Below are 15,459 nucleotides of genomic sequence, written 5' to 3'. Positions count from 1 at the left end.
CATAGGTAGTTAGCCCAAGTTTATTGAATAAATAGTATAACTGTGACCTTGCAGCCCTTTCACATCTTGCTGAGGAAGTGACTAACACCCAACCCCACCTTTATAACGGACAAAGCTTCTCATGGGTAAACAGCAGCTGATCTGGGCAGGGGCAGCCAGGGAGCACCAGCACACCCCAGAGTCACCCCTGTGCAGCCATGTGGTGGACCTGTCCCCTCTTCTACCTCGCCGTCTTTGGCACAGGTAAGAATAAGTCTCTGGGCCTTTTACTATAAGAGAAAAGTGCAGCAGGGACAATTTGCTGGGGCAGCAGGGCTAACAGGGAAACAAACAGCTGCGGGGCTTGGCTGTGACACATCAGCCCCTGGGGGTGGAGGGAGTTCTCCACAGCCTCTCTAACCTTGGGTTTCCCCTTTCAGAGGTCTCGCTGGATATAATTTTGGAACCAGACACCAAAACTCTGACTGTTCTAATTGGGGAGCCTGCCACCTTCCGCTGCATTGTAACAGGAGTGGACTTAAAAAATTATCAAATGAGCTGGTACAAGAAGGATGAAGATAACTCCCTGACTTTAGTATATAGAGTAAGCAACAATTCTACTGACCATTTAAAGAGTAATATCAAAGGGAAAGTCGACCCTTTGAAAAGTGAATATATACTTGACATTCAAAAAGCAACAACAAAAGACGTTGGAACTTACTACTGTGGGTCTGATACCCACAGTGCTGCTCCTCTGCTTCTGACCACCTCAGGATCCCTGGGGTCAGACTGAGGTGGCAGATCTGATTAGAGACCCTCTTTGGCTAGAATGTGCACCACACCTGATATGAGACCACCTGAAAACCTCCACAGTAACATCTGATAAGAGATACAAGAGCTGAGTTAGGGCTAAGGACCTTACCATTGTAGTTGGTTGAGAGGAGGCTTCTTCAGCAGCCGAGGCAGGCAGAAAATGCTGTTAGGGTTTATGTGAAAAGACCAAGGAGATCTGCACCTGTCTCTCCAGACCCCAGAGGAAAGGTTGGAAAAACAACCGTCAGGACTGAGAAGGCCCACTCACTGTGGCAGTGGCTGAAGCAAACAGAATTTCCACTATCGTGAGGGCCGTAGCTCATTCCCGAGTCTTTGAGAAAGCATTCATGTGCATAAACTAGATAAAGCAAGGACGGTTTCCATTACCATCCTAATCAAAATTTCCAAAGCCATTAGAGATAACTTTAACTCTTACTCTGTGAAAAAAGATGAATAGAGTCATTTTCTGAAATGCTCCCATAACCATTTCAAGTATTGAATGTTTTATATCCTCCCCTAGCTACAGAGGAGTCCTGGGAACCTACAGGGATGGCTGAGAGAGATCTTGGAGACAAATACTTGTGGAAATGTGGCATTTATGAGTTGGTCATGAATCAACTGAATCAAAAATATGGGTCCCTCGGCCCCAAGTTGAAACAGGTGAGCCAAAAGTGTCTGAGACTACAGGGAGCTGAACAAGGCCCAGAGGAACCCCCTGGGCAGACTGACAGGCAGGTGGGTATAACAATTCAACCCTGTAATAATCATCATCAAGGGAGTGTGCTCATCCTGTTAGCTCCAATGTGGCATGTCCTGTATTGATGATACTGGGATAGTTCATGGGAATGTAAATTGCTCTAAGTCAACTTATTTTCTAAGCTCTATTCGCATTAATGTGTTTAGAATTCATTTTAAAGGCAGACATTAGAAATTACAATTAAATATTACAAATGAATACAAAAAAGCACATACTATCTGACAATGAGTGCTACTGACTTCATATGCGATGCTCTAGGAGTTCAATAAAAGACAATCACTGTAAGAAAAATTTCTTAGAACAGCTAAGTCTTGAAAGAGGTGGAGTTGGATAAGTAGGAAGGAGGAGGAAGGGTATTTTAAGATGGATGTACTAGTTACCTATTGTTACATAACAAATTACCACAAAATTTAGAGGCTCAAAATAGTTATTATCTCACAGTTTCCATGGGTCAGGAATCCAGGGGTGTCTTGGCTGGGTCTCCTGGCTCAGGGTGTCTCATCTGGGTACAATCAAGACGTCAGCTGGGGCTGCAGTCATCTGACATACTGACTGGCATTGACTGGGAGAGAATCCACTTCCACACTCATTCATGTGGCTGCCAGGCCTTGAGTCCTCATGCAGGCATCCCCATAGGACCTCCATAACATGACAGCTTGCTTCCCTAGAGCAAGGACTTCAAAGGATAGAGGATGTCCAAGATGGAAGGCACAGTCTTTTTGTAACCTAACTTTGGAGTGAAATCCCATTACTTCCACCGTAGTCTACTCAGTAGAAGTGGGGCTATCTTAGAGGGTGCTAATATAGGAGATTAATGCAGTAAATCAGGAAAAATAGAGGACTAAAAAATTCTGGTAGAAACCAATTTATTTAGAGACCCCTGACTACATGGCTAAAAAGATTTGATTTTATCTTATAAGTTATTATTTCTCAGACTTCTTTGTGCATGCAAAGCACCTGAAGAGATTGTTTCCAATCAGATTCTTGTGATGAGGCTGCAAAGATCCTAATTCAGTCTACCTGGGGGCAAGTCTGGGAACATGTATTAATAACAAGTACCCAAGTGATTCTGATGCAAGTTGTCCAAGGACATGCTTTGAGAAATTCTGCTGTAAGCAGCATAACTGTTGGGTTTTTAGTACAAGAGAAATGTGCCCCGGTTCCCCTGCCCTCATTACAGGGAAATGGACATTAAATGTGGTCAAGGCATGTCTTAAACAGTGGTTCTCAATTCCAAATGCAGAGTTGAATCACATAGGGAAATTCTTTGAAAATACCAGTTTCTGCAATACATCCCCAGAGCCTTTGATTGAATTAGTGTGAGTGTAGAGCTCTGGCTTCCCAGCCATTGAACCTTCCTCCCCTGCCCCCTCCTCTTCTCTTCTCAGGCTTAAGACCTTTCTATTGCAAGTGTGTCTCTGGATGGACAGACTCAGCATCAGACAGAAGCTTGTCAGAATGTAGCATCTCATGCACCACCCTAGATCTACTAAATCAGAATCTGCATTTTAACAAGATTCTCAGGATGAATTATATGTATATTAAAGTTTGAGAGGCACTGGTCTAGGGCAGCCATCATTATGGAAAAATTTCGTAGAGGTAAATAAATATAAATCAGTTCTCCCCAAATGCCACACAAAATCTGTATTTGTAAAAAGCTCCTGAAGGAATTCTGATGTGCAGCCAGGTGTGGGACTCATGATAAGCAATCAGTCATCCTCAAATCAGGTTACAGATTATTTGTTACTAATATAATAAATATTCTCAATGAGGTAATATTGTGTCCTTGTATACTCCTTGGAAGAAGGCATTACCTAAATTCTCAGTATAACTATTTCTCATTCATCCACAAGCCAATTAAGAAATGAATTAATATTTATTGAGCCAGTGTGCTTTTCACCATACCATGTGACCTTCATGGATTATCCACTGCAACCTTGGACCTTGTGCCAAATATATTCAACTCAAGTTCATGCCAGAAAAATGAACATGAATTATTAGTGTCTGATTAAATCTGATTGGGAAGAAAAGAAGCAGGAGATAAGAGTGTATGCTTCTAGTTGTTCATTACCCTTGCAGAACCTGAGATGGGCATGGGGTGAGTGTGGGAAATAGAGCCTGGAGCTGGGGAAGAGAGACATCTTGGGGAGAGCAACCAGACTGCCCAACAGCAATCTGAGAGAGTCAGGACACAAAACAGTGAAAAAGAAAACCAGACAAGAATTAAAATTAAAGATTTGGAGAAATTTCCTGAGCTTGACAAAAGATAATTGAAAAAGCCTTTTATATAACACCTGGAGCCGCAGGCATAAGAGGAGATCAGGTCACCAAAGAGGCCTGGAAGAGTATGGATGTGAACCAAGTGTTTCTGTGGAAATCTCAAAGCCAAGTGAATGACATGAATGTCAGCTAATATTTTTTAGTTTTCCATGTTTTCCCACACTACATTGGTAAAAGCAATTTATTATCTCCATTATCTTGCTTTGTGTGATTTTTAAAAAAATTTTATTGTTGTTCTGTTACAGTTGTTCCCCCTTTCCCCCCATTACTCTCCCCTACACTGCAAAATCCCCCTCCCACATTCAATCCCCTCCCACTGTCTTTGTCCCTGGGTCCTTTATACATCTTCCTTGACAACCCTTCCCCTTCTTTCCCCCATTATCTCCCTCCTCCTTCTCCTCTGGTCGCTGTCACTTTGTTCTCTATTTCCATGTCTCTGGTTCTATTTTGCTCACTTGTTTGTTTTGTTGATTAGGTTCCAATTATAGGTGAGATCATATGGTATTTGTCTTTCACCACCTGGCTTATTTCACATAGCATAATGCTCTCCAGTTCCATCCATGCTGCCACAAAGGGTAGGAGTTCCTTCTCTCTTTCTGCTGTGTAGTATTCCATTGTGTGGGGGTTGGAGGGGAGCTCCACCTGCAGGGACCCCCCACCTGCCACAGACGAGAGTAAGTCTACCAAGACCTGGTCTGCTTGGGGAGGAAAGGTGGCCGATCTCTCAAAGGAGAAGGGCCAAGAGCCTTCTCCTCTCCTCAATGGGCTTTTATTGGGTTCAATTTGCACAGGAATACAGGTAAAGCTCATCAATCATTGTCAGGCAGTAAGGATCAAACAATAGATAACATACAAAGAACTGTGAGGTCTTATTCTGCGTCAGGGTCAGTTAGCTAAAGGGCTATAAAACTTTGGGAAACAAACTCATTTCATGCTTGGACCCTTATCAGAAAATTGAGGGCATTCTTAGCAAAGCACGTTTCACAGGATTTTCTGTATTCTTTCTTAGGCCTGACCACCCCAGGGAATCCGCCTTTTCCAGCACAGGACTGAACCACCCTCTGTCATTGTTTCAGGTTTAAATCAGTCAGAGGAAGTAAGGCAGCCAAGAGATTAGGAGACTTCTTGCAGACAGAATGAGGACTCAGGCTATGTCAAAGCCAAGGGGCGAGGGTCTATCCCCCACTTTCTCTAAAGCCCCCCAAGTCCTTCCCTGAGGGCCTCTTCATGGTGATCATGCCTGCCTTAGATCCTCCCTCCCTTGAGGAATCTTACCCATCATTGGCTAACCCGTCAGGCTCGGAGCCAATCAGGGTAAAACAAAGGAGGCAGGGAGATAAGCTTTGTCTCCTTAGTGGCTTAAGGTCCCAAAGTCTCTCACTCAACCTTAGCCATGGGGGGTTACAGCTTCTGAAACCAGGCACGGTGGTTCCCAACACCATTGTGTAAATGTACCACAGTTTTTTGATCCACTCATTTACTGATGGGCATTTTGTTTCCAGCACTTAGCCATTGTAAATAACGTTGCTATGAACATTGGGGTGCATAGGTTCTTTTGAATGGCGATTCAGAATTCTTAGGGTATAATCCCAGCAGTGGAATTGCTGAGTCAAAAGGCAGTTCCATTTTTAGTATTTTGAGGAAATTCCATACTGCTTTCCAGTGGCTGCACCAGTCTGCATTCCCACCACCAGTGTATTAGGGCTCCCTTTTCTCCACAACCTCGCCAGAACTTGTTGTTTGTTGATTTGTTTATGATGGCCATTCTGACTGATGTGAAGTGGTATCTCATTGTTGTTTTAATTTGCATCCCTCTCATGGCTAGTGGTATTGAGCATCCTTTCATTGTCTCTGGGCCCTCTGTATGTCCTCCTTGGAGAAATGTCTGTTTAGGTCCTTTGCCCATTTTTTAATTGGATTGTTTGTCTTTCTGGGATGGAGCCATGTGAATTCTTTATACATTTTGGAGATCAAACCCTTCTCTGAGGTATCATTGGCAAATATATTTTCCCCTACATTTGGTTCCCTTTTCATTTTGATGATTTTTTTTTTTAGCCATGCAGAAGCTTTTTAATTTGATGTAGTCCTATTTGTTTTTTTTTTTTTTTATATCCCTTGCTCTAGGGCACATATCAGTGAAAATATTGCTGGGTGGAATATGAAATTTTCCTGCCTATGTTCTCTTCTACAACTTTTATGGTGTCACAACTTATATTTAAGTCTTTTATCCATCTGGAATTTATTTCTGTGTACGCTGTAAGTTGGTGGTCGAGTTTCATTTTTCTGCATGCAGCTGTCCAGATCTCTTAATACCATTTGTTGAAGAGGCTATTTTTACTCCATTTTATGCTCCTGCCTCCTTTGTAAAATATTAATTCACCATAGAGACACAGGTTTATTTTTTAGCTCTCTATTTTGTTCCATTGGTCTATGTGTTTGTTCTTATGCCAGTACCAGGCTGTTTTGATAACACTGGCCTTGTAGTATAGTTTGATATCAGATATTGTGATTGTTATATGCGAAAGCGAGATCTCTCGTTCCAGGAACTGACGGACTCAGACTCTTAAGAGATTTATAGATGGTTTATTGGCCAAACAAAGTTTTTACCTGCAGAGGGGCGAACTCTCCGATGAGAGCCGCGCCGAACGCTCACAGGCTAGCTCTTTTATAAGGTGAGAAGCAAGCAAACAAGTTACAAAAGCGGGAGTTGCAGTTATCTCTGCATAGCTCTGGGGTCAGGAGGAACTTTGCTCTGGGGTCAGGAGGAACTATCTGTCTGTCTCCTGTTGATAAGAACCATCTGTCTGTCCTACTTAATTTGTACCCTCAGTTTAAAGATAAGGGTCCAGACCTGAGATGAGTCTGGCACCTAAAGTTTTATGGCCCTCTAACTGACCCTGACTCAGAATAAGCCCTCTGCAAATCACGTATTGTTTACCCTTACTTTGGCCTACAATGTTGTGTCTCTCCCCTATCTATTCTGGTGACCTTCAAGAGGTTTTCTGCTTAGCAATGCCTATAATTGCCTAGCTCTCTTGCCTAGCTCTCAACAGTGATCCCTCCTACCTTGCTCTTCATTCTCAAAATTGCTGAGGCTATTTGGGGTTCTTTGTGGTTCCACATAAATTTTTGAAATATTTGTTCTATATCTGTGAAATATGTCATTGGTATTTTAATAAGTATTGCATTGAATCTATAAGTTGCTTCGGGTAGTATGGACATTTTGATGATGTTAATTCTTCCAATCCATGAACATGGTATACGCTTCCATTTGTTTGTGTCTTCCTTAATTTATTTCTTAGTGTTCTGTAGCTTTCCAAGCACAGGCCTTTTACCTCCTTGGTTAGGTTTACCCTAGGTACTTTATTTTTCTCGTTGCTATAGTAAATGGAATTTTTTCTTAATTTCTGTTTCTGATATTTTGTTGTTGGCATACAAAAATGGCTTTGATTTCTGAATATTGACAAATTCACTTATTAGGTCAAATATTTTTGGTGGAGTCTATAGGGTTTTCTATGTACACTATCATCTTATATACAAACAATGACAGTTTTACTTCTGCCTTCCCAATTTGGATTCCTTTATTCCTTTTTCTTGTGTGATCACTGTGGCTAGAACTTCCAATACAATGTTGAATAGAAGTGATGAAAGTGGACACCCTTGGCTTGTTCCTGATCTCAGGGGGAAAGCTTTTAGTTTTTGCCCGTTGAGTATGATGTTGGCTGTAGCTTTCTCATATATGGCCTTCATTATGTTGAGGTATGCTCCTCTACTCCCACTTTGCTGAGTGTTTTTATCATAAATGGGTGCTGTACTTTATCAAATGGTTTTCAGCATCTATTGATATGGTCATGCGGTTTTTGTCTTTCCTTTTGTTTATGTAATCTATTATGTTTATTGATTTGTGAATATCGTACCATCCTTGCATCCCTGGCCACTTAATCATAGTGTATGATATTTTTAAAAGATTTTATTTATTTATTTTTAGAGAGAGGGGAAGGGAGGGAGAAAGATAAGGAGAGAAACATCAATGTGTGGTTGCCACTCGCATGACCCCTACTGGGGGTATGGCCTGCAACCCAGGCAAGTGCCCTGACTGGGAATGGAACCGGCAACTCTTTGGTACTTGATCCACTGAGCCACTCCAGCCATGGTGGTGTATGATCTTTTTAATGTGTTGCTGGATGAAGTTTGCCAATATTTTGTTGAGGATTTTAACATCTATATTCATCAGCAATATTGGCCTGTAGTTTTCTTTCTTTGTTGTGTCTTTATCTGGTTTTAGGATTAGAATGATGCCGGCCTCATTAAAAGAGTTTGGGAGTCTTTCTTCTTCTTGGATTTTTTGGAATAGCTTGTGAAGGACAGGGGTTCCTCTTCCTTAAATGTCTTGTAAAATTCTCCTTTGAAACTGTCCCACCCAGGGCTTTTGTGTGCCATGAATTTTTTGATTACTGTTTCAACTTCACTAGCTGTTATTGGTCTGTTCAGGCTTTCTGCTTCTTTTTGATTCAGTTTAGGAACATTATATGTTTCTAGAAATTTGTCCATTTTCCCCAGGTTTTCAAATTTCTTGGCATATAGTTGTTCATGGTAATGTCCTACAATCCATTGTATTTCTGTGATATCAGTTGTAAACTTTGTGTGATTTTTATACATCATAAAAAAGGCTACATTGAAAGAATTAAGAGCAACAAAGAAAAATCCCAGAGGTGTCCTTTCATCCTCTAAAAAACTCTTTGAGTTCAACTGCCATAATAGGCATGCCACTTCCACCAGGCTCCCAAGCAAAGGAGACCTTAGACATCCTGTGTGTCTGGAAATGTAAAATATGATTGCTTAAAGTCAGCTAGTTTGTGTCCACAAACAGTGCTATTGACTTGCTGCATTTACAAACAGGTCATCGTGGAACCATGGTATGGTGTGAGAGCAAGAGAAAAATAGGAGTGGGAGTACACTTGTTCCTCTGCATCAGAGGAGGCCACAGGCAGCCAAGGAAGAGAGTGTAATTTCTCTCATACGTTGTATATTCTGAAGATGTCACAACCTTGAAGAAGTTACTCATTGCAGCATCATGAAAGTGTACATGGAGTGTACAGGGAGGGTCCAAGTAAGGAAATGAACTCAAGGAAATCCAAGTTGTGACCTTCATTCTGAACAATTAAGTTTTTAAACAGAAAATCAGAATCATTGAATTCAAAGCCAGAAGAGATCTTAAAGGTCAGGCCGAAATCCCTCCATTCAACTTATATGTTCATTAAGTATTGATTGAATAAATGATCATCCCCTCTTGATTCAAATATTTTTAATGACATTTCTTAATTTTTAAAAATCACTTTTCATACCAAATCAAAGTCTGCTTCCTTATAACTATATGTGTTGGTATTTGTTGCAGATTCTGCAACAACACAAAGTTCTACCTTCATTTTTTTCAAATATTTGGAAACAGCTATCATATCCAACTTTTCGAGCTTTCATTTCTCTATACCCAATACCTTCGACCATTCTGTCTCAAGTTTTAAGTTCCTCAAGAGGAGAATTCAAGCTTAATATATTTTTCTGGTCCACACAATTTTCAATATGTGACTAGCAAGTAGGGAGTAATCAAGAAATATGAGTTGAATACATGAATTAATATGTATATGTCCACCTGACTATTCAACATGTCCAATTAGATGTCTCAATAGTATTTCAACTCAATTCCAAGACTTAAATCAAGATCTTTGAAATGTGGTCCTCTCCTAAACTTCCCTATCTCACTGAATAACATCATCTCAAATTCATGTATCTTTCTCCATCCTCCACTACCAGCACTTTGGCCCAAATTACCATTTTCCCCTTTGAATCACTTTACTATTCTTTTGAACAAACTAGCTGGTCTCTGGAGCCTTCCAATGTGTTCTCCCCACAGCAGAAAAGAGATCTCCTCAAAATACAGTCAAACCTTGTTTCTCAAATGTCTTGGTTCTCAAACAATTCAGTTCTCAGCCAAGCTATCCATGGGGGGGAAAATGCCTCAGTTGTCTAATAAAACTTTGGGTCTCAACTCTATCAACAACCCTTTCATGTTGATACCTGTATGATCAGTCCCGCATCTCTTAGGCAACAAAGGAGATTCTGTTTTCAAATAAATCGCTCCTTGAATAGTTTTCCAGAATAAATTAAGTTCAAGAATCAAAGTTCCATTGTACAAATATGATAATGTTATACCCATGACTTCCCACTGTTTATAGACAAAAGACCAAATGACCAAAAAATCCTTAAAGTTACCTCTAAGACTCTGAACAGTCTGAGTGCTTCTCACCTCCACCACTAATACTTCTTACCCCTCTTTTCTGTAGTGTCCATGCTCAAATAGACCTTCTTCCAGTTGCTTGAATGCACCAGGTACCCTCCTACCCCAGGGCCTTTGTACATATCATTCCCTCCCTATGAAACACTCCTCCTATCTCCTCATCAGCTAAATAACTCCTACTTACCTTTTGGATCACAGTTCACACATAAATTATTCAGAGACATCTTAAGATCTTCCAGCAAGTTCAGAGTTTTGTTTTTAGTTTTTTTTTAATATGCTTTCATATATCAGTTTGATTAATGTCTATTTTCTCACTAGTTTGTAAGTTCTGTGAGATCAAGGACTCTATCTGTTTTTGCTTATCATTGAACCTGACAAATTTCATAAATGTATTTGTGTGGATAGATTAATGACTCTCAGAGATCCTGGGGTTCCCCATAGTTTGGTAATCATCACTGACTCTCAGCTACAGTAAGGCTCCAAGCCTTGCACTTGTGAGTGATCTAGGGGCCAATGGCTCTCAGAGGCCAATGATTTTCACCCATTCTCTAGTTGTCTGACATACTCAAGAGCTCATTTTGGGGCACACAGTACAGTTGAGAGTGTCAAAGGGTCCTCCATATTTCTGAGCCAATTCCCACATAGGGACCCACAATAGATAAGCAAAACCCACCCCGCCCAGAGAAAGGCTGGCCAGCTATGAGAAAATCAGAGGGATTGATATGATTATTATTTTCTGAGTGACTCCTGGCTGGGCATCTGATGGGTCCTTTGGTTGTTTTAAATTTTGTATGGATATTTTCAGTAGCTATATTATTAAAATAAACAAGTCTATAATTATGGGGATGCATATCCTCATCCCTCAAATATGTACTGAGTACATTCAATATTCCTGGTGCTATGCCACATGCTGAGTTACAAAAACAATCAAAGCTCAATTCCTGTCTTCAAGGTGTTCATTCTAGTGGGCAAAACAGTTGTGAAAATAGAGCCTTGTTAACAGAGAAAAGAGCAACAGCTGTGAGAACACAGAGAGGGGAGGGTTGGCCTAGAGCTGGGGAAAGCTTCTCAGAGGAGGTGATGTGAACTCATAACAGAGAAAACACTTGCTCCCCTGAGGTAACACATGCTTAGAGATTTCTTTAGATGACCCAGGAAGAAAGGTGAGCAGCCTCAACTGTTACACACACACACACACCTTTGGGTATGATATTCTTAGCTCAGGTAGATAGATAGATAGATGATAGATAGATAGAAAGATAGATAGGCCAACCAACAAACTGAAAACTGATGAAAAATAATGAACCTAAACTAGACACAGTCTCTTCTTGTGAGGAAGCTAATGTCCATCAGTTTTCATAGGGGCTCCCTACCAACAGATGTAGTAAATTCCCTGTCAAGTAAAGCTTAGAGATTTCCAAAATGCTGCTTTTGTACACCCACAAAACAGACCAGCAAAATGGTAGCGGGATGGGTTAAGAAGATAAAGAATTAAGACAAGCAAAGAGGAAGGTGAAAAGGGGAAGAACATTACTTCCTTGAATAACAATCACTCCCTTTAAATTTTATTTTTCTTAGTTAAGAGCCCTTCCAAACCTGGGATTTCCCAGAATTTGGTGCTGCTGGCACTGACCTCCTCCCCATCCTGCTAATGGGAAATGTGAGGAAATCTGGAGAGACTATTAGGAAAGTAACGTGCTCTACAGGGAGACAAATAATACCCCTGGGACCGGCCACAAGCTTCCGTGTCTGTGTGTTCTTTGATTGCATTCAGTTTGAAATATTGAGATTCCTTCTCAGATATGCCAGCACCTTATAGCCTACACTAAACCTATAAATCTTCATCTAGGCTGATTGAGTTGTTTTCAAATCATGGAGTTTTCTTTAATCAGACAAGAGTACAACTTTTCTCCGGTGAAGTATAAATAATTCAGCTATAAATGGAGCCATTCTAATTTTTGCTTCTCTGGAGTTGTCTCTCTTTTGGAAGCTCTGGAAATAAAGAGCTGTTACAGTTATATCAGCCTTCCACATTTTCCCCTTTGTATCAGTCACTTCTGCTGTGGTAACAAACAGCACCAATATCTCAATAGCTTAAACAATGAAGATTTACTTTGCTTCTGCCTGTTCTACACGTTGGTGGCAACAAGGTGGCTGCCAAACTCTGTTCCCTGTTCAGAATCCAGGCTGAAAGATAACAGTATTTGGGACCCACTGTTCTCATGGCAGAGGAAAAAAAACAAGAGAGCTGCTGGCAGACACTGAACATGCTCCTTATAGGTTCCGCTCAGAAGCTGTCACATATCACATATCACATACAGTCACATTCATTGGCCAAAGCCCTCCCGTGGCCAACCACCAAATTAACTGGGCAGAGACTCATACCCTTCCCACAGAAGGCACTGCAAGACACATAGCAATAGGCAGGGAATGACTATCATCTCATGTGGGAGGAAGGATGAATTGCTTCAGAATAATACAGTAATTGAACAATAATAATAATAAATTAAATAACCCCACCCATTTTATTAGCATCCAATATGGGGAGTTCCTCTCCACATAACTAAAAAAGAATTTGATGTGATTTTCTTTCTTCTTAGAATTGTTGCAAAACTCTGGGGCAACATTTGCCAAATTGTTCTTCAGAATATCATGATCCCTCAATATGTTAACAGTCATTAAGCAATTAAAAAGGATTCGATGGTCAAATAGGTTTGGCAAAAACACTGTATTAATATCTCTCTGTTAATATTAACAATTCTTTACTATTGTATTGCATGCTCTGAGAATGCCTGTTGTAAAGATATCTACTTAACCCAGAACTGGCATCAGAGAACTATTTCTATAGTGGCACAACCATTCACATGAGATTCTAGTAGCTAACAGTGCCCTAAACTTTAGGGCCTAAGGGATTATGGGAGAATCACCCAGATGGAGTCTTGCTGTTTCATCATTGCTGTACATCCAGACTGAAGGACACCTAACAATGTTGAGAGGAGGTATGCAGGAGGCCAACAGGTCTGCACAGGCCTCCAGAAGGAAGCTTGCATTTTTTGCTACAGTCAAATTCTATGTCAGGTATCTGAAAATGCTAATTCTGATATTACTCTTTGCCTACTGAACGAAGTGTAAAGACCTCAGACTGGCTTTTATTTCTTGTGCAACAATGATATCTTGAATCCTACTTTGTGCAAAGTACTGTGCCAAGCACTGGGTACAGAATGTGAGCAAAATAAACATTGGTCCTGCCCCCATGGACTTACCGGTTTAAGATAAGAGGAGACAAAGATAAAGCAAGCACAGGAATAAACAGCTAACAATCACACAACCTCTCAGCAGTGGCCACCCATTCCTTCTTAAAATGCTTTTCAAGCTTAGCTTCTGAGAAGCTGCACTATGCTGATTTTCCTCTACACCAGTGGCCTCTCCTTCTCAGTCTCCTTCTCTGGCTCTTCCTTTTCTATCAGCTTCTAACTATAGAGCACCCAGAGCCCTTGCCTGGGTCCCCCTTTCCTTCTGTATCTCCCCCTGGCTGATTTCTCTCATGCTCATGGCGTTAAATTCCACATGTGTGCTCATAATTTCCAAATGTATATGTCCAATGAAAACTCTCCTCTGAGGATAGGATACAATCTCTCCCCAGGTGAACCACCTGAACACTTACCTGTCTTGAGTCATTTCACGTGTTCTTTCTTTTTCCATGACTGCAGATACTTTCTTTGTGATCCCCCTAATTTATAAACCCCTTCAGGGCAGGAATCCTTGATCTATTTCATCTTCAGTTTCCACAGTGTGTTGCATAGTAAGTGTTTCATATATGATTATTGAATTTAATGTTTGAACTAAATTCCTGCTTTAGGAATCCCTAAGACACAAATGTAATGAATGGGAATATTTTATTTAAAGAAATAATGCTGCAGCCTTCTGAATTTCCAAATGAATGACCTCAGATGAGAGAACACAGCTACATACATTGGCATGAGGGGAATACTTAAGTTTTAAAATGCTACATCGAGCCAACATCATCCCTTGTGATCACAGAAGCTGCCACAAAGGTTTTACAAATTGCCTGCATTCCCACACCCCATCTGGCAATGCTGGCACATTACAGCCATGGGTGGCTTACTCTTCACAATAGTCCCACTTGGATCTACTCACTACTTTAAAATGAAAAGATTAAAAAAAAAAAAAAAGACAAGGGCTTGCCCAAAACTCTCCCACCCAACCCCAGAGGTAGAACTCAAGCGCATAATACTGATTCCTCAATTTGACCTCAGGACCAAAGAGGAGGTCAGAAGAGAAGGACTGCCTGGATTGCAGAAAGATGTTTTCCTAGCAGCTCTAATAACTGCATCTCTGGTCTTCATCTGAATTTTGACCCTGTTTTTCCCCAAGCCTTTCCCAAGGCCTCCTCTACCAGTCAGAATGAGCTAGGTTTCACACCGTTAGAAGAAAAGAGGACAGGGGGACCTAAGTATCATCTCACAGAGGTGTCCAACCTTTTGGTGTCTCTGAGCCACATGGGAAGAAGAGCTGTCTTGGGCCACACATTAAATACACACACACTAATGAAAACTGATGAGCAAAAAAAAAAGATGTTAAGTAAATTTACAATTTCGTATTGGGTCGCACTCAAAGCCATCTTGGGCCGCAGGTTGGACACCCCTGCTAGAGGAAAGCTGAGACCCTCTTTGGACTTGATGACCTGCCTAAGTGAGTGGGGTCCCTGATGACCACAGGGAGGCCCTGATTCTAATGTGGACAGTCTCTGTGGCACAGCTGCTTTGTGTGTGTACACAGAGGCAGCTTTTTCTCATCTTGACTGACCTAAAGAAAAGATTGTCCTTGGCCTCCCTGTACGGTTTAGTCTATTAAAAAGGGGTGGAGGGGCGGGGAATTGTCTGGATCACATCTCTTCCTCAAAAATAAACATTTTTCAACTGCCATAGCATTTTAAACTATGTCTTCTTTTTCTGCCAATATCCCTTCTCTATCACACTTCCCTGGATAAACACATAGTTTGTGTCATAATATTTATTAACAAGGGACCCTCTGGGCCAATGGTAACTTCAAGAATTCTGCTGAGCATTTGGTCTGTTGACACATAGTATGTCAATGCAAACACAGCAGATGGTAAATGGAGGCAACAGTTCCACTCCTAGCATGCAGTTACTCTGACCCTCAGGTCAGCCCCTGGGTCACCATTCTTGGACTTGAGCTGACACTTTTGAAAAGAAGGTACTCTGACAGAGTCTCTGATCAGGTACTCTGATCATTGTCAATTGAGTCTTGTAAAAATTCTCTTTCCATTTGCTCTACTCATCCATCTTCTTGG

General features: G+C 41.1%; 1 protein-coding gene and 1 long non-coding RNA gene across 7 annotated transcripts in view; both read left to right on the top strand.

Annotated features, from left to right (window-relative positions):
- Positions 1-15,459, top strand: part of LOC112301565 (T cell receptor alpha chain constant) — a 537,134-nt gene that overhangs the window by 357,281 nt on the left and 164,394 nt on the right. The window lies entirely within an intron of this gene.
- On the top strand, positions 145-3,471 carry LOC123479399 (uncharacterized). 2 transcript variants are annotated; one of them, XR_011651435.1, is made up of 4 exons: positions 145-243; positions 420-583; positions 1,313-1,452; positions 2,938-3,471. It is a non-coding gene; the product is annotated as an uncharacterized lncRNA (long non-coding RNA). The 2 variants fall into 2 exon arrangements; XR_011651434.1 differs by having other exon boundaries at positions 420-1,452.

The sequence above is a fragment of the Desmodus rotundus genome, chromosome 7, assembly GCF_022682495.2.
Source record: "Desmodus rotundus isolate HL8 chromosome 7, HLdesRot8A.1, whole genome shotgun sequence".
NCBI lineage: Eukaryota > Metazoa > Chordata > Mammalia > Chiroptera > Phyllostomidae > Desmodus > Desmodus rotundus.
Note: the sequence above shows the minus strand (reverse complement) of the source record. Positions and strands in the feature narration are given on the sequence as shown.